The sequence below is a fragment of the Canis lupus genome, chromosome 27 (genome assembly GCF_011100685.1).
Source record: "Canis lupus familiaris isolate Mischka breed German Shepherd chromosome 27, alternate assembly UU_Cfam_GSD_1.0, whole genome shotgun sequence".
NCBI lineage: Eukaryota > Metazoa > Chordata > Mammalia > Carnivora > Canidae > Canis > Canis lupus.
The window spans coordinates 27,409,701-27,431,477 of record NC_049248.1 but is presented as its reverse complement, the minus strand read 5'-3'; the positions used below and the strand labels follow the sequence as shown (position 1 = coordinate 27,431,477).

At 36.3% G+C, this 21,777-nt stretch overlaps 1 long non-coding RNA gene across 5 annotated transcripts in view; it reads right to left on the bottom strand.

The window, feature by feature from the left end:
- LOC102156632 overlaps positions 1-21,777 on the bottom strand; it is a 98,809-nt gene that overhangs the window by 64,392 nt on the left and 12,640 nt on the right. For 4 of the 5 annotated variants that reach the window (XR_005379990.1, XR_005379993.1, XR_005379994.1 and 1 more), the window contains exon 4: positions 12,938-13,171. The exons of the other annotated variant lie outside the window; for it this stretch is intronic. This is a non-coding gene — a long non-coding RNA (uncharacterized LOC102156632). The remainder of the gene's footprint in view (positions 1-12,937; positions 13,172-21,777) is intronic. 5 annotated transcript variants of the gene reach the window in all.

Here is a 21,777-nt window from a genome sequence, read left to right as displayed (position 1 = left end):
ACTTAATCAGAATATCTGACTCTACTTAATGATTGCCAAGACATCAGAACTGAGCACTAATTAAGATTTATTCAGAGCTAACCACTTTCAAAATCAAAATTACAAAGAAATCCTTCAAAAATTATAATGGAAAAATAAATATATATAGTATTTGATTTGACATATGGGGGGAATCTCTTAAATACAAGTTTCTAGGGTCTGCAAAGACCTTAAAATAGCCCAGAAGAATCTAATTCAGAGTGGGTGGAAGTCACTGATGGTTATGTCTGCTCATGGCTAGTCATTTGGGGTTCCTGTTCTACCTCTTGTGTTTACTGCTTCTCCTCTCAGAGTTTGGCCCAGCAGAAGTTATTCTGGATTCTCTGCTTCCTGTTGCTAGGAGGCTAGGACCCTCGGGCAAGCCTCTTGCTCCCCGCTCCTCTTCTGATAGGTGGGGAAGGAATAGGAAGCTTTGCTTCAGCTTCAGGCTCAGCTACTTCTCTAGCCTATTTTAGCAGCATTGAGGTAAATATTGTTTTAATTCCTAGCAGGATGTTGCTGTGTCTGTTTCTCAGTAAGTCCAAGATACAAAGGAAAAGGGATAAAGAATTAGGCTCCTTCAGTATTCTAAATAAATATTTTTATTAAATGCTGAGTATATCTATAAAATAGTAGGCATGTGATATATCATTCCCAAACCACTAGAAGGAAAAAAATCTGGACCAAAAAAAAAAAAAAAAAAATCAAATGTTCCAACAAAAAAACTGGAAAAATACAAAATAAGAAAGCATAGGAAATGGGAGACATAAAAATATTAAGAATAAAGCCATACAAGTTATTAATTACAATAAGTGCCACTTATCTTAACTATACATATATATACATATATATATTCAACTATATATATATATCAGATTAAGTAAATGCAAGGAGTATTATTAATCTACAAAGACAAGTTTAACTGTATTTCAGTAGAAGAATTAATATGTGAAATCACATGATGGGCAAACAAATTAAAATCAACTGAATTATTGTATTGGTCTTCAATACAATAACAAATCAGAAATTTGAAAGGGCTAATTAACAAATACCTGCAGTGAAAGTTATGAAAAGAGTATTATATACTTAATTTTTCTTTGGGGAAAATAGCAATTATATTGTATGTAAAGAGGTCTGGCAAAACAACAACAAACATTAAAACTAGAGAATTTTTTACTGTAGTTACCTTGATCTCATCACACCTGTGCTGGTAAATATCATCTGGGAAATAAATTTGGGAAACAATCACAGGCTCAATTCAAAGGACTTGTAGTTACAAGAACTGTCTTCAGCATCAAGAGCCAAATTCCATGACAAGAAAATGATTTGATATGTAAGGTTATTTTGATATAATCTAGTATTAGTCTTTTGCCCTTACGAAGTACATGGCATAATGGAAATCACACAAGTTTCAGAAAGATTCTAAGCCGCCATCCTGGTTTTACCACTTCTGATATGTGACCTTGGGTAAATTACTTAGCTTTTCTGAGCCTCAGTTTCTTCACCTGTAAACTTACCTAATAGGTTTTTATGGAACTAGATGAGCTAATTAGATGAGAGAGTACTTGACTCATAATAAATGTGCCCAAATGGTACTACATTCATTTGTTAGGGCTGTCATAACAAATTACTTAAACAGGATGGCTTAAACAACGGAAATTAATTGTCTTACAGTTCTGGAGGCTATAAGTCCAAGATCAAGGTGTCAGCAGAATTGGTTCCTTCTAAGCCTATGAGAAAGAATGTTCCATACTTCTTCTTAGCTTACAGATGGCCACTTTTTCTCTGTCTTCACATTGTCTTCCCTCTGAATATTTCTATGTTGAATTTTCTCCTTTTTTTTTCAGGATCCCAGCCATATTGGATTAGGGCCTACCTTACTGAACTCACTTTATCTCAATTACTCCTGTAAACACCCTTTCTCCAAATAAGGTCACCTTCTGAAGTCCTGAAGCTTAAGACTTCAGTGTATGAACTTTGAAAAGACACAATTCAACCTGTAACAGGTACCTTTCATTATTATTCTCCCTAAATGTTCCCATGAAATGGAGGAAATCATCATTTGAAGTCAGGTCAGAACAGCCCAACATGGTATGAGAAAATAGAGTGCAGAGCTCTGAGACTCCTGCATGTGAAGATCAATTCCCTACCCCCCTAACTCTTTCACCATCTCCCCTTTGCCCACAAAACACTCCACTTGGGACACCACAAAAACCAAGGAAAGCCACTGTAGATGAGAGTCCCTGCCTACTGCAGAACTCAAACCATTTCTCTTGAGTCATCTTGGTAAAGGCTGGCCCTAATTCTATTTGTATATGGCTCAACCTCAAACACCAGCTATAGATGAGTACTTTAATTTAAACTGGTGAGTGGCATTTGTGGTCATCCTCCCCTGGAGAAACCTGACACTGCCGTTTCTGGCAAGGAGAAAACTATGAGTGTGTCTTTACTTAAAAGTTTTCCTTAGTTAGGGTGAATGAGTCCTCTCATAGGAGAAAGTTCATTTAAGGAATCTAGGCAATGGTAATATATAAAAATATATGTCATACAATTTGTTTAGGAATATGCCTATTGTGGCAAACTCTTAGCCACAAAATCATAGAGAATTAAAATGTTTTTCCTTGGACAAAGTACCCATCCACTCTGAGAAGAATATGGCCAACCTTGGTGCTATTGATGATAAACCCTCTCCTTCTTTATAAATAAGCTGAGAAATCCGGGGCAAAATTGCAAATTCACGCAATGAATTCAGACAGACTTAAATTTCAGATCTTCCCTGGTGGCCAACATATGAGCTGTCTGTATTCAGGGTGAAGTCTTTTTTTCCTTCTTTTCTTTGGCAAGAATGCTGACTGTTGGATTATTTGCCTTGCATATTTTTAATACCTGAAACAGTTTATATAGAATATTTTTAAACAGATATGCATTTATCTTCAAAGAATGAAGTACTCACTTGCCTGGATAAATGAGACAAGGACAGCTTAGCTCTCAACTCCTCCCAGTTTTTAGTAAAAATTATGAAGATTTTCTTTATCCTGTTTTCACTTCATTGGTAAAATAAGGAAATGCATTGAGACCTCTCCCAAAATGGGACCTGTCAATGTGAGTGTTGCTGGAGTCTGGTTTGCTGTCCAAACACCAAACTACAAAATCAATTTCCCAGTATGTGTACCTCTTATGTGTTGTTATATAGACACAGAGAGAGAATGACTGGAAAGAACGCAGATGTTGGATTCACATAGGCTCAGGTCTAAAGCTAACACTGTAATTTATCAGCTGCACCCTTGGGCAAATTGCTTCACCTGTCTGAGCCTGTTTCCTCATTTCTAAAGTGGTGTTTGGGGGAACAGAAACAACTGTGAGGCCCCAACGGCAAATGATGCAGTGAGAAGGGAGAGAAAATGCTGTTTCTAGGGAGATAGAGCTAAAGGGTAGTAAGTTGGATATATTGTTGCTCACAGGGAGATTTTGTAAGGGGCAAAATGGGTGGGCCCTGAAGTGAGAGAGAGGGACATGATCATTTACTGTCAGAGCTGTGTCCTGAAGAGGATGGCAGCCCACTCACTCAACAGGTCTCATTTGATTTCTGCATTAATCCTAGGACAGGAGATCACCATCCTCATCTCACAGAACTAAGTGAAGTTACATAAATTACCCAAAGCCACAGAAGGTATACAATGTGGAACCAGGAATTAAAATTGTATCTGTTTGACTCCCAAACCTGTGGTTTTCCATAACGCCTAACTACATTCAATAACAATATCAATAATCACAATAACAATTTTGTTTCTGCAGAATATGAAGGGAAACTGGACCTCTATCCCTAGGTTAATCTTCCTTAGCTCAGGCCTTGCTCATATTCCCAGTATCCATCCTCCTGCATGTTGCTGTGCTCTGTTAATGGGTGCTCCTAATGTGTTTCTCCATCTTCCCAGTCTGACCTTCACCCTTCCCAAACTCTTGACCAGAATTTCAAGTCTCTATTTGTACCTTCACAATTCTGTCCTTTTTATTTGGCCACCAGTGCTGCCAACCAAGTCCTGATTCTGACAAGTTTTCTGTGGAAAAGTAAGAGAAGGAGGAAAAGGCTTTGAACCAGAGGAAATGTTTTTTATCCTGTTCACTGCGTCCTCCTTGAGACCTTAAATCCTTCAAGAGACTTTACATGAGCTCCCAGGCTGGGTTGGAGACCTCTTTATAAGTTCCCCAAATCCTCCCTTCCTAGTTCCATCAGAGATCTTGGCAAACTCTGCTAGGTCCCATTTGCTCATATGCCTGGCTCCCCTCTGCCCTCAGATTATTAGTACTTGAGAGAAAATATCTACATTACCCGTCATCAGCTTCTCTGCACTTTATATGGAATCTCACACATAGTACATATTCAATCAATACTTGGTGAAAAAAAGAGTGGATATTGAACAGAATTGAATAAAAGTGGGTACATTACACAAGTAAGCTCCAGGAACATTATAATTTTACATTATGACTTATTCCCACAGATCCTTGATGTGGTAACAAATGAAGTTATTTTAAAATGATTTTTGGTGATTATGTTTTAAATAGTTTAAATCTAAATTTGAAGAGTATTTTGTGAATGGCAACACTTAAGTTAGAAAATGGAGTTCAAAATTTTCATCCAAAATTTATAATATTTTGGCATTTTTGCCATGAAGCAAACAAAATATGGTTTGCTTAAGATAGTGTCCTTAGTTTAATTCAAAGAAATGTCCAGTTTATTGTCATTTTATTTCCTTCCTTCTTTCTACCATCTTAAAGCTTTTTATCACTGCCTATCTTAGATATTCTCCAAATAATAGATGCAACATTATCCAAAGTTTATTCAAACTTATCTGAACCTTTTGGGGCTGGAAATTAGGTGGGAACTGTTTTCTTCATGAGATTTCCAGTGCTTTTTGGCTTTGAAAGGCTGGAAATGCAACAAGAATAGCTTTTCTTGCGGTATTTTGGTTTCTACTCCCAACCAAAATCAGGAAGTGCAGAGATGCACAAAAATTAAAATAAAGGGGAAAAAGTTAACTCAACTTTTTGAACCTTAAACAAGATTCAGGTTCAATTTCAGTTTAAGGCAAAGGTTCAACTGAGATCTTGTTTTATCCAAACCACTTGGCCCTTCCATTGAAATAACTGGTAGGCTCACATATGGAATTCTTTTCTAATGTAAGGATAAAGGGAATTGCTGGTGTTTAAAATCACTATGTCAACAGAATGTTCCATGATATTATCATTGTGATGCTCCAGTTCTACTGGACAGTGACTACAGTGAAAGCACAGGGCCTTACAAGTGCAATTTTTACTTCTCAGAACTCCTCTTTTTTTTTAAAATATAATACTTTATAGAATAGAACTCCTAAGATGAGCTTTGTCCAGCCTGAATTCAATCATTTTTCTTTGATCACATACAGAAAATAGGAAGGTTATTTTATGACTCCTATTTAAAGCCAAAAATTGGCTTCTGCAAGCATCTGACTGGTTAGCGAACTGATCAGGAAGACAGAATTCTTGCCTAGACATCAAGAGTTAGGGTGAATGAGAGTTAAAAAGCAACTGATCAAATCATTAGGACAGTGAATGTATAATTCCTTGAAATTGTGTTTTATTTTTTAAGACTCCAAAGTTTTAGAGATCACCAAATTCTATTAATATACAGCCAAGAACAGTAGGGATTTATGAATGAGAGAAAAACCAGGTTTGCTATAAACTGTGAGTGGATAAAAACAAGATTCAAGCACTCAGGAATAATTGGTATCCCAAGAAGAGTCTTCAGGTTAGATTTATTAGCTGTTCTATTACTGGAGAACAACTTGACTACAGGAACCTATTTGCCTGATAAGTGCCAAAGGAAATAAGTAGAACTATTTTTCTCTTAGACTGTGTCTACATGAAAAAGAAGTTGGCCAAACAGCAAGCCAAGTCGCTCAATTCACTTAAGAAATGTCCATCAAACCAGTTGCCTGGCACTGAATGCTCACTTTTCAACTAGTTGCATTGGTGTCACTTAGATGCTACCACAATCAAATGTCCACACAGACCGAAGTTTTAATAAGAAACAATTTGAAATTTAAACCTTACCTGCATTTTGATAAACCTGCAAAGGGATGCTGATAAGAATGATTGCCTCAGTTATACAAAAAACTCTCATAGCCTCTCAGTACAACATTTCTGATATTTTGCCTTTTATCATAGTCCCAAAACATTTAAGTGACAGACACTTAAGGTATGTTTTGATATTAATATCTTATCTTCTATGACTTTGAATAAAGGTGCTTTGTATACACTATTTTGTACAACATACTAACTGTCTGAAATCTCTTTTCCAGGATCGGATTCAAAGATGTTTGATTGGGTATATAGAGAGGTTGCTTTATCAAATACCACCAACATTGTCAGGGTACTTGTAGATAAAATTCTTAATGATATCTTGAGAAATTTCTTATGACTTAATATGTTGAGAATATTTTAACAAGCTTTAAATTACTATAAAAATTTAAGGTAAATTAATAGCATCTACCCTCTCTTATTTGAATACCTAATAATAATCTACCAAAACGAGTTTGAGAAAACCCTGTAGCAGTGCCAGATTGAAAAATAAGAAGTGGTATAATATTCTAGGGAGGAAAATTATTGGTATTGGTAGTCAAGAGGAATCAGCCAATTGTCTCGTGAAGACCAATAGTTTCTCTCAGAATATATAGTATCTTTGTACCAGATCGAATGCAGAGGAGTACCAGATAAGCAGAGGAAGTTCCTAAAGACATCTAAACAATTGACAAATTTGGTGGGTACTCTTCATGTCTTGATAACCCCAAGTGCATTCTATGCAGCTATGCCTTTAGACTTGCTTTAAAGTTCTCTGACACTGTGTGGAAATGGAAAGTAGACCTTTTGTAGAACTGCCTTAAGTGCCAGGTTAAAAAGATGCCAGACTTTTCAAGGAAAGTGGATTTCCCTTGTGTGTTCTGGCTTACAAAGTCTGTCTCTTTCATTTTAGGAATAAAATTGTCGCACCTTCTAAATAGCAGAATAAGCCAAACTCAACAAAGTCTTGTTTTTCTGTGAATGATCTTGACCAGTCCCCTGAGAAAAGGAGTCGGGTGGGGAATATAAATGTATAAAGGAGGAGAAAAAAGATTAGCTCATATTATTGAAGTAAACATTTCATCTGTCCACTATCTGCCTGTGTTATAAAATATTTTTTGACTCAAGATACAAAGTGCTGGCTGGTATAACAGAATCTTAGATGTCTCTCTATTCAGAATGGGAAGTGGAAAGAAATAACCAAGGGACTCTCCCCACCCATGTATATCTCAAAACTTCAGAGACAATCCCTTTGAAGTAAAGAACGTTTGAATTACTTTAAACAATTAGCTTTTGAGGGGGGATCCTGGAAACAACATCACCCAGTTATGTTGATGACTTCATGACACTGATATCTTTCTACTTAGAATAAACCAAATCTAAGTACTTATCCACAAAGTATCAACTTTTATGCTTCACACTCTCATTCATATATATATTAATATACACATACATATACACTTTTGCATATGTATTTATTATATACACGTTTTTGTAAATGTATTTGTTATCATAATTGATCCATAGTTGTCTCTAAACAGTTACTTGCCTTTACCAAGAAGGTGGCAAAATATAAGAAATTAATAAAGACAGAAGCCATAGAATTATATAAAACTTAATAAATCACCACAACTGGTAATGAATCGTCTTTCAATATTTGGATAATCTTCTGCCATGTGAAATCAATATATCTTAATTTTTAAAACACTGTAATGGAAAGAATCAAATGATGACCTTTCTTTTGTTATTGATGTTAATCACCGTGTCCCACTGCCCCACAGCTATTCAGCAGTATTAGAAGAATACAGAGAAGGAAATATTTTCTAAGATGACTGTGTTGAAAGGTTGTAATGGAGTTTAATATAGTTTTGGAAGCTCAATTCCACTTATTTTGTCTGGTGCGTGTATGTGCCTAAGATCAGGTTACTACTGAGAAAGAAAAAAAAATACGCTGTTCTTTTCACGGCTGAGACAAAGAGTGAATGACAGCTAAAACATGAGGTGGGGATGAGGGCAATTGGTGTAGTCAGGAGAGAGAACTTAAGATATTCTGGGATAGGGATATAGCAAATGGTTGATTTGCTGAGCCAGCCCTTTTCACCATTGGGAAGAATCATTTTCCAAAGTTCCGTCCATCCAGATCCCACCGATGATTTTTCTCCTGAGAGCCCATGATTCTTGCATGGGCTTCTCTTTCAACACTTTTCACACTATGTTTCCTGTGTTTAGGTTGTCTGTCTTAGCATCACAACCATGAACATCTCTAAAACCACATCAACTAAGTATTTGTTTTCCTCTCATTGTTTTTCACTTGTAGAAATCCATTAAATCAAGAAATATTTTTAAAGAGAGTTTTGATGCTTTTAAGGTAATGTGGCTTTAAAGTATAGCTCAACAGAGCTGCCTGTCGAGCAGCAATTCCTTGAAAAAAAAAACCAGACCAAATCCCCTATTTCTCTTTGACTGACTGCTGTCTGTCTCTATAGAATGAAAACATATTTGGTGAACAAATCTTAGTCCCATTTTAATATTTAATTATTTAGAACAGCTATTCTCAAAGTGTAGTCTGAGTCCTCTGAGTTCCAAGATCCTTTCATGGGTCTAAAGGTTAAAAACTAATATAATGATATTAAGCCATGATATGGTTTTTTAAAAAAGATTTTATTTATTTATTCATGAGAGACACAGAGAGAGAGGCAGAGACACAGGCAGAGGGAGAAGCAGGCTCCACGCAGGGAGCCCACTGTAGGACTTGATCCCGGTACTCCAGGGTCACACTCTGAGCGGAAGGCAGACACTCAACCGCTGAGCCACCCAGGCCTCCCTGTGATATGCTTTTTTACTAGATTGACATTCACACTAATGTTGCAAATTCAATGATGGATAAACTGCTTGTGTTTTACCACAAATTAAAGCAATGACATCAAAGTGTATAAGTAGTTGTGTTGTTCACTTTCAGGCACTGGTGACAAAAAAATAGCCAGTTTCACTTAAGACTGTCATCAATGCAGCAGTAAACATTTCAAACTTAATTAAATCAATTGCTTAGACTTTGCAACATTTGTTGAAATGGGAAGTATTCATAAAGGCATGTCTGCTTCATATCAAAGTATGGAGGTTGTTTCAAATATAAGCTCTTCTGTGATTTTTAAATTATGAACTGAATCATCAGCTCTTCTTTACAGAACACTGCATTTACTTAAAAGCCCAATCTATAGACAAACTATAACTATTCAGATTTAGGCATTTGGTTGACACTGTCTCCGAAAATGGAAAAAAACAACAAAGAAGTAAAGCTGTCACAACAAAGAAAATGACGGATAGTTTTATTGCCAACAAACTTTTTCCCACCTCTGGTGGCTTTACAGCTTTCCTATACTTGAAACTTCTCAGATGAAACAGGTGAAGTTATTAACAAGTGTGATTTTTTAACATCATGTAATAAAATGGGTCAATATTTGGAAAATCTGCATAACTCAATAAACTAAGTTTTTGTAAATGACCAGTAAGTGATACAAGATCATGAATGTATAAAAGTGCACAAGGTCGGTCAGTTGATTTTAATATAATGGAGGATGTTTACATTGATAATGGTTCCAGATGCTACATAGCACTAACCTTTAAGAAACTATCACTTAAAAAAAAAAAAAAGAAGCTATCACTTGTCAAGTTTGAGTATAATATCAATGAATAACCATAATTATCTGAAAATTTTGTAAAATGCTCTCAACTTTTCTAACTTCACATAACTCAATGGAACAATCTATTACAACAGATTGAATATAGAAGCAAATACAAGAATCCAGTTATCCTCTATTAAACCAAAAATTTTTTTAAGATTATTTATTTATTTATTTATTTATTTATTTATTTATTTATGAGAAACACAGAGAGAGAGAGAGAGAGGCAGAGACACAGGCAGAGGGAGAAGCAGGCTCCATGCAAGGAGCCTGACGTGGGACTCGATCCGGGATCTCTAGGATCACACCCTGGGATGAAGGTGGCGCTAAACCACTGAGCCCCCGGGCTGCCCTATTAAACCAAAAATTAACCAAATGTACCATACTATAAAAATAATGTCAATCTTCTAATGCTTTTGTTTTAAAAAATTACTTTTCATTAAAAATATTATTTATACTAGTATGTAATGGGTTTCTAATTGTTATTTAAATAGTCAATGGTATTACAAGAATAAAGAGAAGGAAATATTTTCTAAGATGACAGTGTTTAAAGGTTGTAATGGAGTTTAATATAGTTTTAGAAGCTTGATTCAACTTATTTTGTCTGGTACATGTATATAATATACAATAAATAAATATTTTAAACTCTCTTGGTTTTAGTTTCCAAGATATTAAAAAGTGATACACCCTGTGTAAAACTAAAGCACTGTGTGGTCCTCACTAATTTTAAAGAGTATAAAAGGGTCCTGAAGCCAAAAAGTTTGAGAACTGATGCTATGGAGAAATGAGGGGGCAGTTTTGATCTCTAGGAGAACCAACCAATTGAGAATTACTTCCCTAGAATTTATTGGCCAAAAATAAACTTTAAAAGTTGAAAAGAATGAAATTGCTACATGTTAAATTCTAATTAGCACAAAATTTTTAACATGAGACCTCTAATAAATGTTTCAAAACATCTAATACAAGAAATCTTTCTCTAAATAAAAGTAATCAGGTATTCCATAAAAGTTCAAGAAATCCTCCTTAATTCTTTACTGTCACAACATGGGTTTAGAGACGACGTCCCTTCTTTTTTGTCATCTTAGTAATTTTGCAAGTAAGCTTTTAGCCTTTAATCCTCATTTGCAAATTAGAAAAGCTTATGCCATTGACTTTCAGTCTCCTTACTATAAACACTGGTATTCCTTCACACTTTCTCATTTCTTCCCTTGTTCATTCCAAAACTATTTATTGAGCAACTAGTCTCATCTGAGCAACATGAAAAGAGCCAGTAAAGGCAGAAACCACAGGATTGCAAGAACTGTGTAATGGTTAGCAAAGAATATGCACAAAGATGCATAAGAGATTGCCTTCACACTTGAAAATTTTTCTGGGTAGTATTTGAATATAAATTCATTTTACTATTGTATTCAAGTTTTTCCAAATGATTGTTTCACACTTGAAAACCTCAGTATGATGGGATGGGAAGCCTTGGGAGGAGTTCATCAAGGAACACAGGGTTCCATGCCACTGACAGACACAACCCCCTTCCCTTGCACCTACACTTGGTTACCTCTACTGGTTCTCTAACCACATAGGAGGTAATGAAGTGTCCACTGTGATTGCGAAGAGAAAATATAGGGATTCCATTTTCATGCCTCAAATCTGCGCTTATTTTAAGTCAATATGTGGTATTAGTTATTCTAGCTAAAACAACTTACAGACTTGGTTGTTGGCAATACTTGTACATACCTGGAGAATTCTGCCTAAAAGCCAAAATACTGCAAAAGTCATAGTGCATTTCAGGCACACTCTGTTTCATATGGCACCAATAACAAATACTGTTGGAAAGCATTTTCAAAGATTCCAGATTCTCTTAAGAACTCCAAGTCTAATTACCAAGCAAGCTGGAAGGTCTAGAAATATTTATAGATATTTACTTATGAGATCGTAATTTCCAGCTAATTACGGAATAATTACACAGGGCCTTTTGCTTTTGTACCTGGAAAATGAAACGAACATGCTAGCTACTGGATGTACTGGTGAACAATGGGATGTGTGTAGCATGAAGAGGCATTCTCTTTTCATTTTTCCTTTTTTTTTTTTTCCAAAAGACAACTCATAGCCAAGGAGTCCTCTTTTTCCATGCAGAACCTGTGCATAATCTACATGATAAACATTTTCTATTCCTCCCTGAGTGTTCAATCCCATCACACCCACAGAGAAACTTCTGCCTAGCTTTAGCACTCTTATCTGCTACTACTATCACCAAGATATGTTATTATTCACCATGAACCAGAAGCAGCAGTCGTATCCCAGAGAACTCACAAGGAAATGCAAGAGTCAACCAGCTATAAGCACAGACCACCATGACTCCTGGAGTTACCCATAATATGAGTCAATCATCAATAGATAGAAAGTAATCAATAGGATTCTTCTTGGATTCTTGGCAGAAATATTACTTTGAGTATCAGCTCCTCTTTCTGAAAATGGCTTGGTTATTTTAAGAAAAGTAAATAGGAATGGAAATGGAAGCTTGTTTCTGGTATTGGGCATAGGCAAGACATTCTTCTTCGAGGGATAGTGGTAGAAAAAGCTTGGGACTGGGATTTAGACAGAGATGGAGTCAAATCTTAAGGGCATGAGGCTGGGATGTGTATTTCACCTCTCTGAAATTCAATGTTCTCATCAGTAAAATGAAAATTAATTTATCTACTTCAGAGAGCTGCTGGGAGGAGTAAATGAGTGAACAGATAGTAGTCTCTTTAGTTAGCTTCTTTCCCTTTCGTTTTGGGTGTTAGTTCTCTGCCAGCCCTGCCCAAACACTCCAAGAGTACACCATATTCCCTGACACCTCCTTTCTGTCCCTCCAGACAGATGGTCTGGCCATTGTGAAAAATCAAATAAAATTTTAATACATATTTAATTATTTTATGCCAAAGTATTTCTGTATTTTTAATATAAGGAATTACCCTACCCCAGTTTGACTTAATTCAACAAATAGTTATTGAAGACCTACTAGTTATAAGGTATCCAGCTCAAGCTCAGTGAGGAAAGTACAGCGCCTGCTTTTTAGAAACTCAGGAGAGGGGACTGATACTCAGCATGTACACAAACCATAGTAATATGTGATGGGACAAAGAAGTGCCTCAAGGGATGTGCACCTGGTGTTCGAGGAGTTCCTGGTCAAGCAGATGCGGGACAGGGTATCTTCATGCACCCTTTCAACTGCAAGGACCTTGAAACGTTTCCTTCTGCTCTGAACACGTATAGACTGAGCACTCCTGGAGACTTTAGAAAACACTTTGTTCAAAGTGGGGCTCTGCAAGTTGGTAAATGTGCAAGAATCTCTCCCACCTCTCACTTCACTGTTAGCACTCAGCAGATGTGTGGCAAACCTGCATTAGAATGTTAAAACACATTAACACAATGCTGTAGACTTTTATCCTCTTCTGGAATCCAAAAGTTTGCCTTCAGTTGAATTTAGAAAAAAAAAAAAAAAAAAAAGGTAAATCTATATTGCTCCATAAACAGTACAGCACAAAGTCTGTTGCAATTCTGTGCAATTTTCTGTAATCATGTATACTTAAGTGAAATTTACATTATCATTATGGCTGCACTATGGAAATGATTCTTTTAGCCTAGAGCTATTAGAACCACCCTGGTGCCAGGACCAAGTTGTCAGCACCAGGGGAAGCAATTTCATCGGGTTTCTTTTTACACCGACACACGGCTCCTATTAGTGCTTTTGCCTCTTATTTTGTTTTTTTTCCCCCAACTCATGCAGTTTGCCTCTTTGGGTGGAAATGAAAACAATTTCAAGAATGAAAAGTTTCAGTTTGTAGCTAAAAATATCCCCAATCATCAGCAGGGGAGGTAATTCCTCAGCCACTTGCAACAAAGATGACCTCTTTGCCAGGCTTGGTCTACAGCAGGAGGTGTCTACTCATGAGCTCCTTTTACATGGGCTCAAAAATAAACAGCCAGCTCCTCTGGCTGGCCTCCCTCCTTGAATGGAGGCAGGGAACGTTCTGTACAAGGAAATCTTTTCCCATCAAGTGAGGGGCCGATCCTAACCAAGTCAACTGAAGCATCCGATGCATGTTGGACATTTATAGCTTTCAATAACAGGTGCCCAAGCAAACCTATTTAGTATCTTTCAACCCTGAAGACTCAGCACGTTGAGAGTATTCATATACAAAGGTGAGGCAGTGCATCAAGTTATTTTCTAAAAAATAAAATCAAAGTCTTTTTTTTCCACATCAGCCTCTACCTTGAATATACATGATTCCCAAGGTCATGGGAATACATTACCATATCATAAGGCACCAAGTAAGCAAAAACTTGGAAAATGAATGCCAAGTCCAGGAAAAGTCTTATTTAAAATTCTCTCCTATCTTTAAGGCTGATGGTAAAACTTACACAGCTGAACCAGCACTGAAAAATTGAAACCACATGGTGTCCTTACCCTAGGTACCATTAGTGTATAAGAAGGAAACATGCCAAATTTGCTTTTACAAATAGAGAAATTGAGGCAAAACACCATAAGGAACTGATGGAAAAGTTAGAATTATGACCCTGAGAGCCCTCTTCTTAATCTCTTCAAGCTGGTAGCTTAATCGACTTTCCTAGAATAGAGTAGAGTGCACAAAATTTTGTATCATGTATTCAGATGTGCAAAACCTTTATTTTTTTGCAAAACAATATGATACCTACTTTGAATTCTCATTGTACCCAGTGTCAGGAAATGTAATCTTCATCAATATCAGGTAAATCCAGTAAGATAAGATTTATTGTTGGTAAATTAAAAATTTCCCCATGACTTTCTCCCCAGAATGGCACCCAAGTTCCTGGGGTATTCCAAGTTGTGTCAATGGAATTTGTGTGGAGCAAAGAAAGGCATCTATCATTGGATGATATGCTTACTATTGAATCTATTGTACATTATTGTATATTATTGCCTCCTCGTTATTGTTCTTCCTCCATATTTGCATCTGCTGAAATGTCTGATATCCCATCCAATGAGAGTATTCCTTTATCCTGACCACCCTGACAATGAGACCCTCCAGGTGTTCCAGTCTCAGCATCACATCTGACCATTTACAATGGTCAAATATATAATGCATCCTTGAGGGAGTGTCAGGGACTCTGAGAAGATGCCCTTCTGACTCTCTTAGACATACCACACAGCTGTTTCACCTTTTCTCTCCCAGGCCACGATGAAGCTTACCCACCTCTATCCCTGAAGGTCACTTTGGGATGTGGGGAGGGCATAAGAGGATGAAAGTCTGGCTGAAAGATCTGCATAAGGATCTTAATACTTTCTTCTGGTTCATCTCTTCTTCCCATTACCAAAACCTAAGGATCTTAAGCTAGTCTGCAGAATTAGCAAAAGAAATGAGGAGAGCTTGTTCTGTTCAAACACATATTCTCAGATATTTTAATTAATACTTCATAGTATTGTCCTACTTCAGTAAAATATGTTTAAGATAATGAAATCAAAACCAAATACTATTCTCCCTTTCCTCAAAGAACTAATGTCATAAAACTATAGAAAAGTAGAGACAAGATAAAAACACTGAACTGGAAATGAATTTAAAGACTAATATTTTTATTTGAAAGACACTCTCTATAGTATCCTAAGTTTTTAGGTTTTTGTTTTTATTTTCTTTTTTTCTTCCTTTCCTTCCTTCCTATTCTTTTTTGACCAAACAGTATTACAAATAGGCATTGTATTTGTATAGTGACTGATCCAAGTGCCACTCCACAATCTCACAACACTTCACATGTCTGAGCTTTCTCAGGTTGTTCATCACAAGCTTCCCCTCTCTATTCTGCTTATTATCCTCATTTGCTTTTCCTGTATCTGATTTTCCCTTTATCCTAATCCTTTCACTTCCTAAAAGATGATATATCTATTGGATACTAATAGATAAAATGAGTGATTTGTGGTCCTTATTAGGCATCCTGAGCACGAGGGGACTTATATCTTGATACACCTCTAATCCTTTTGTGGAACACCCCTGAACCTCAGCAAACTAATTAGGAATATCTGATCCAGTTAAATCCTCAATATTCATCAAAATGTTGCTCTTCTCACATGTCATCCATGAAGAGCTGGTCAACTATTCTATCTTATTATGATCTCTTAGGAAACAATACAAAGATCCTCTGTGCCACCTCATTTACTTGGTCCTATGCTTCCTTGTCCTATTACATATTTGAAGTGTGTTTATGTTCTTTTTAACTGCATTTTAAGATACTTAGGATAAAGATTGTGTTTTCTAGAACTAGGACCACTTCCAAGGCACTTTAATTCAAGGCTAGAAACATTGTATATGCTCAAAAATTATGAAGGAAAATAATAATGCATCATGAAAGGAACATGCATGGAGTGATATAATCAGAATTCAGACTCCTCTTCTGTTACTTATTCACTGGACAAATTTTAAGAAGTCAAACTGAACATTGTGAGAATCAAATAAGATGATAATATCTGGTAAGCCTTCAAACAATAAATTAAATGAATGAAGAGATTTCAATAATAGGATGTAAAAGCTGACAAAGAATGTGTCAAGTAAAAAATGAAGGAGAAATATGAAAGAAATGGGATAGCCAAAATCTGCAGAGGCCAGAGGCAAGTGATATTTACACAGCATATTATGGAAATCGCAGGTGGTTCCGTATAACTGGAAGTTAGAGGACAAAAGTGACAGAGGAGACTTCCACTTTTGACCAAAATGGACTAACAGAGACCAGGTTTATTATCCTGCCTGAAAAAATAATACCTCCAAATATACGAAACAATATTTTCAAACATTGTGTGGGCATCAGGTAATGAAAGAGAATGGTCCCAAAGAACTGGAAAATTAATCAATACTACTTTTTCCTGAGCTTAGTGCCTTTAATGCATTTATATATCTCAGAGGAGACAAAGAGACCACTAGCAGAGTCTTAGTTCTTAGTTGAAGACACAGAGCTGAGAGTCTGAAGGAACTAAAATGATTAGAGTTAGCAAGCTGGAGTATTGGGAAGCCAAGTGCTACATTGAGGAAGAATTCAAAAGGTCTGTAGAGGGTCCTGCTTGCCTGTTCTGCAGTGTACTGATCACCATATTTATGTAAGAAAAAAATTCGAAGCCAGGGAAAGAATCACCCAAAAAGGATTAAAGGGAATAATATCCGGCACTCAGGCAGAAATATTGTTTATTCCACAAGCCAGACAGGAAAATCTCATAGTTCATACAGCATTAGTTAGAGTACTCGGAAGGGTCTTGCCTCAAGAGTGGAGAATAATTTGACGTAGACTAAGCAGCATTTGGTCCCACCTAACAATTCTTAAAAGCAAAACCAAAAGGATCAAATGGTTTCCAAGTAACATAACTGCATCCCACAACAAAGCTCAAGAACAAAGGTAAAATTCAACATGTCTGGCATCCAATCAAAAATTATTCCCGTGCAGAAGAATTCCAAACAATTTATGTAGATACTCCACCCTCAAGGAGTGGGAAAGCACAGCTTTCCTCTTACTTAAACATGGGCTATGCATAATAACTTCCTTCAAAAGAGTACATTATGGAAAGGAGGGAGAAAGATAACTTTACAGTGGAGAGATCTGGCAAATGCTACCTCTGCTGGGTGATCAAGTTTAACATCAACAGTGCTAAGTCATGTTGATAATATGTGTCCTTGATATGATGTGATTAGAATGGCAGTTCTCCCCTCAAAGAGACACAGCCCCAACCTAATTATGATATATATATATACATATATATATATATGTATATATATATATCAGACAAATAATTGAAGGCCATTCTACAAAATACCTTACACTCCTCAACACTGTCAAGGTCATTGGAAATAGGGTAAGTCAGAAATTATCACAGCCAAAGGAACCTAAGAACACATGACTGCCTAATGGAACATGCCATCTCAATGGAATCCTGGGACAGAAAAAGGCATTGGGTAAAAAAATAAGGAAATATGGAGGTGACTGAATGGCTCAGTTGGTTAAAGGTCTCACTCTTGATTTCGGCTCAGAACCTGATCTCAGGGTGGTAAGATCGAGCCCCACATTGGGCTCCACTCAGTGGAAAGTCTGCTTGAGATTCTTTTCCTCTGCCCCTCTCCAAGCTTGCTCTCTCTCTCTCTGTCTCTCAAATAAATAAGGAAATTTCCTTATTTTTAAAAATAAGGAAATATGAATAAAGATGGACTTAGTTAATAACAATGTATCAATATTGGTCATTTATTATCACAAATGTGCCAAACTTATGTAAGATGTTAATAGTGGGGTAAATTTGGCATGAGGTATATAAGAACTCTGTAGTTTCCTCATATTTTTTCTGTAAATCTACAACTATCCTAAACTGAAAATTTTATTTAAAATAGTATACAGTTAAAAGACAACAACAACAACAATCTACCAGGCATCCAAAGCAGGGAAACATGACCCTCAACCCCAAAAAGGAGAAAAATAAACCTATTACAGTTACTACTGATGTATAATTAATAGGAAAGAACATTAAAATGATTTTAACTGAATTCCATATGTTCAAAAAGTAGAGACATGGATAAAAAAAAAAAAAGGCCCTCAAATTTCCACAGCTGAAAACTATAATGTCTGAAATAAAAAATATACTGGATAGGATAAATGGCAGATTAGATGTTGCAAAAAAAATCAACTTACCTTGAAGACATAGCAATAGAAATTGAAACTACTGGAAGAAACAGAAAAAATATTTTTTTCTTTTTAATGTATTTTTTATTGAAGTTCTATTTGCCAACATATAGTATGACACCCAGTGCTCATTCTGTCAAGTGCCCTCCTCAGTGCCCATCACCCAGTCACCCCATTCCCCCACCTGCCTCCCCTTCCACTACTCCTTGTTCGTTTCCCAGAGTTAGGAGCCTCTCATGTTTTGTCACCCTGTCCATTTTTTCCTACTAATTTTCCCTCCTTTCCCCTATAATCCCTGTCACTATTTATTATACTCCTCTTATGAATGAAACCATATGATGATTGTCCTTCTCTGATTGACTTACTTCATTCAGCATAATACCCTCCAGTTCTATCCACGTTGGAGCAAATGATGGGTATTCATCCTTTCTGATGGCTGAGTAATATTTCATTGTATATATAGACCACATCTTTATCCATTCATTTGTCGATGGACACTGAGGATCCTTTCACAGTTCACCAAAGAAGACATACACATGGCCAACAAGCACATGAGAAAATGCTCCATATCACTTACCATCAGGGAAATACAAATCAAAACCACAACAAGATACCACCTCACACCAGTGATGATGATGAAAATTAATAAGGCAAGAAATAACAAATGTTGGAGAGCATGTGGAGAAAAGGGAACCCTCTTGCACTGTTGGTGGGAATGTGAACTGGTACAGCCACTCTGGAAAACTGTGTGGAGGTTCCTCAAAGAGTTAAAAATAGAGCTACCCTATGTCCCAGCAATTGCACTACTGGGTATTTACCCCAAAGATACAGAAAAAATAATTTAAAAAATGAAACAGAGTATCAGTGAGCAGTGAGATAACTTCAACTAACCTAAAATACATGCAATTGGAATCCCCATGGCAAGGGTGGGGTGGGAATATTTGAAAAAATAATGGCTGATTTTTTTCTAAATTTGATGGGAAATACAATAATCCCACAGATTTAAAAAGCTCAGCAAGAGCCAAGTACAAGAAGCATACAGAAAACTAATACTAACGTACACTATGAGCGAGTTGCTATAACTCAATGATAAAAATCTTAAAAACAGCCAGGGAGAAAAGATACATTATGTACTGAAAAACCAAAATAAGGATGACAGAAGATTTCTCATCAGAGGTGATGTAAGCAAGAAGACAGTGAGCAACATCTTTAAAATACTGACAGAAAAAAAAAACAAAAACAAACACTATCAACCTAGAACTCTATACACAGTTAATATCTTCCAGAAATAAAGACACAGTATTTTTTTAGATAACAGAAGTTGAGAGCATCCATTACAAGGCAACCTGTACCATAGAAATGTTACCTTTAGATAATCCTTCAGGCAGAAGAAATAGGATACCATACTTTGACCCACAGAAAGACATGAAAACTCTCAAATATGATTAAGATAAATATAAATACTTTAAATGCATTTTTCCCTATTTTTAGTCATTCTAATGGATAATTCACTGAGAGCGAGATACGGGAAAAGGTAGATATTCAGGCCAGTGAAACAAAAGGAATCCCAGGCATATCACTCTCAAGCTGGAGATTCAGGAAAGCCAGGAGTCAACCAATGATGTTGAGTATCTTCTCATTGATCTCAACTTCTCAACTTCCCAAGTTGATGTTGAGTATCAACTCATGTTGAGTGCTTCTTATCATTGTGTATTTTCTTTGGTGAAGCCTCCACTCATATTTTTGCCCATATTTTTACTGAATTGTTCATTTTCTTATTGTCAATGTTGAAAGTTCTTTATATATTCTGAATACAAATCTTTATCAGATATGTACTTTGTACACATTCTCTTCCAATCTATGGTTGGTCTTTATAATCTTAATTTAAAGAAAGCAATCAAAATAGAAACTATTTATCTATTCAGTGTCTTTCAAAGAACAGTCATTCTTAATTTTGATGAAGTCCGATTCAACATTTAAAAAAAAATTAGGTAAGTCAGTTAATTTAGTCCTTGTTACTCTGTCTAGACTGGAAGTGGTAGCCTTTCCTGTATTTTTGGGGGGGTTCTATGTATCTGTTCTAGCTGGAACTTGAGAAATTAATTCAACTTGTTTATATTACAAGTGAGAAATATTGAAGCCCATTTGTTTTCCAACAAGCATTTATTGGACATGTTTTAAGGACTTGAGATACATATGAGTATGTACTGGAGATTAATAGGGTAGTCTCTCTGGTGTGGGATCTGAGCACACTAGCAAATTGACAGACAATTCTGATATAGCCTTTATAGATCCAGAAAAGGTACACGTACATGATCCCAAGTTCAGATGAAATTAAGAGAAAGAAGCAGGAATGAGAGACAGAAATGACTGCTTTTTAACCAGAAGAACTCTTTAGAGAATGAACATCAACTTTAAACCTAATGAGCTGTGACATGTCACCCATCACAGGGAGCACAGGACACTAGCAGACCTCCACACACAGGAGCAGAATCTGCTCCACTAGCTGAGCTAATTTTGAAAGAAAGCAGACTTAAAGGCACCCTCTCAGGAGGCATAAGATCCCAAACCAAATATAGAAGAGATTGAACCAAGCACTCTCAGTTTCTTCTCTTAAACTCAGAAAATCAGGCAAGGAAGAGTGAGCAGGCAAAGAGAGGTCACTAGAGTTACTGAAGCAGTGGCATCTTCTACAGAGCACTATGAGGAGTGGGAGATAAGTGTTCTCCCAAACACCCATCATTTTGTATATTTATTGGCAGTCTCTCAAACTCCAAACCTCTTGTCAAAACCATTTAAGCCCCATGACTTATACTATCGTCCTACTACTCACATATGTTAGACAACGTGTAGGAATACAAACAGCATCCTTATATAACTAATTAAGGAGAATTAAGAAAAATTAAAGAAAAGCAAAGAATATAACCATCTTACTATAGAATATGTGGCCTTTTAAAAAAACTAATATTTTCTCAAAACTTATAACAGTGCCTGGCACATATTAAGTGTTCAATAAATGTCTGTTGGATGAATGTGGAAATAATTAGTATGAGCTCATAGGATAATGATCTAGTGCCAAAAATTTCCAAAAAAAGTGCAAAATAATTCAAGTAATAGACATTAAAAAATATTGACTTGTACTACAGGGTCAAGATTAGGTGGAGATTACATTCTAGGATTACATTCTAGGCCCCAGGCTTAAATTCTGGTGCTTTCTTGCATAGATTGCTATGACCGTCTGAGCCCCAAGGTCTCTATTCTGTAAATTAGGAACAATAATATTATCTACCCCAAAGCAATTTTGTGAAAGTAAGTGAAATAA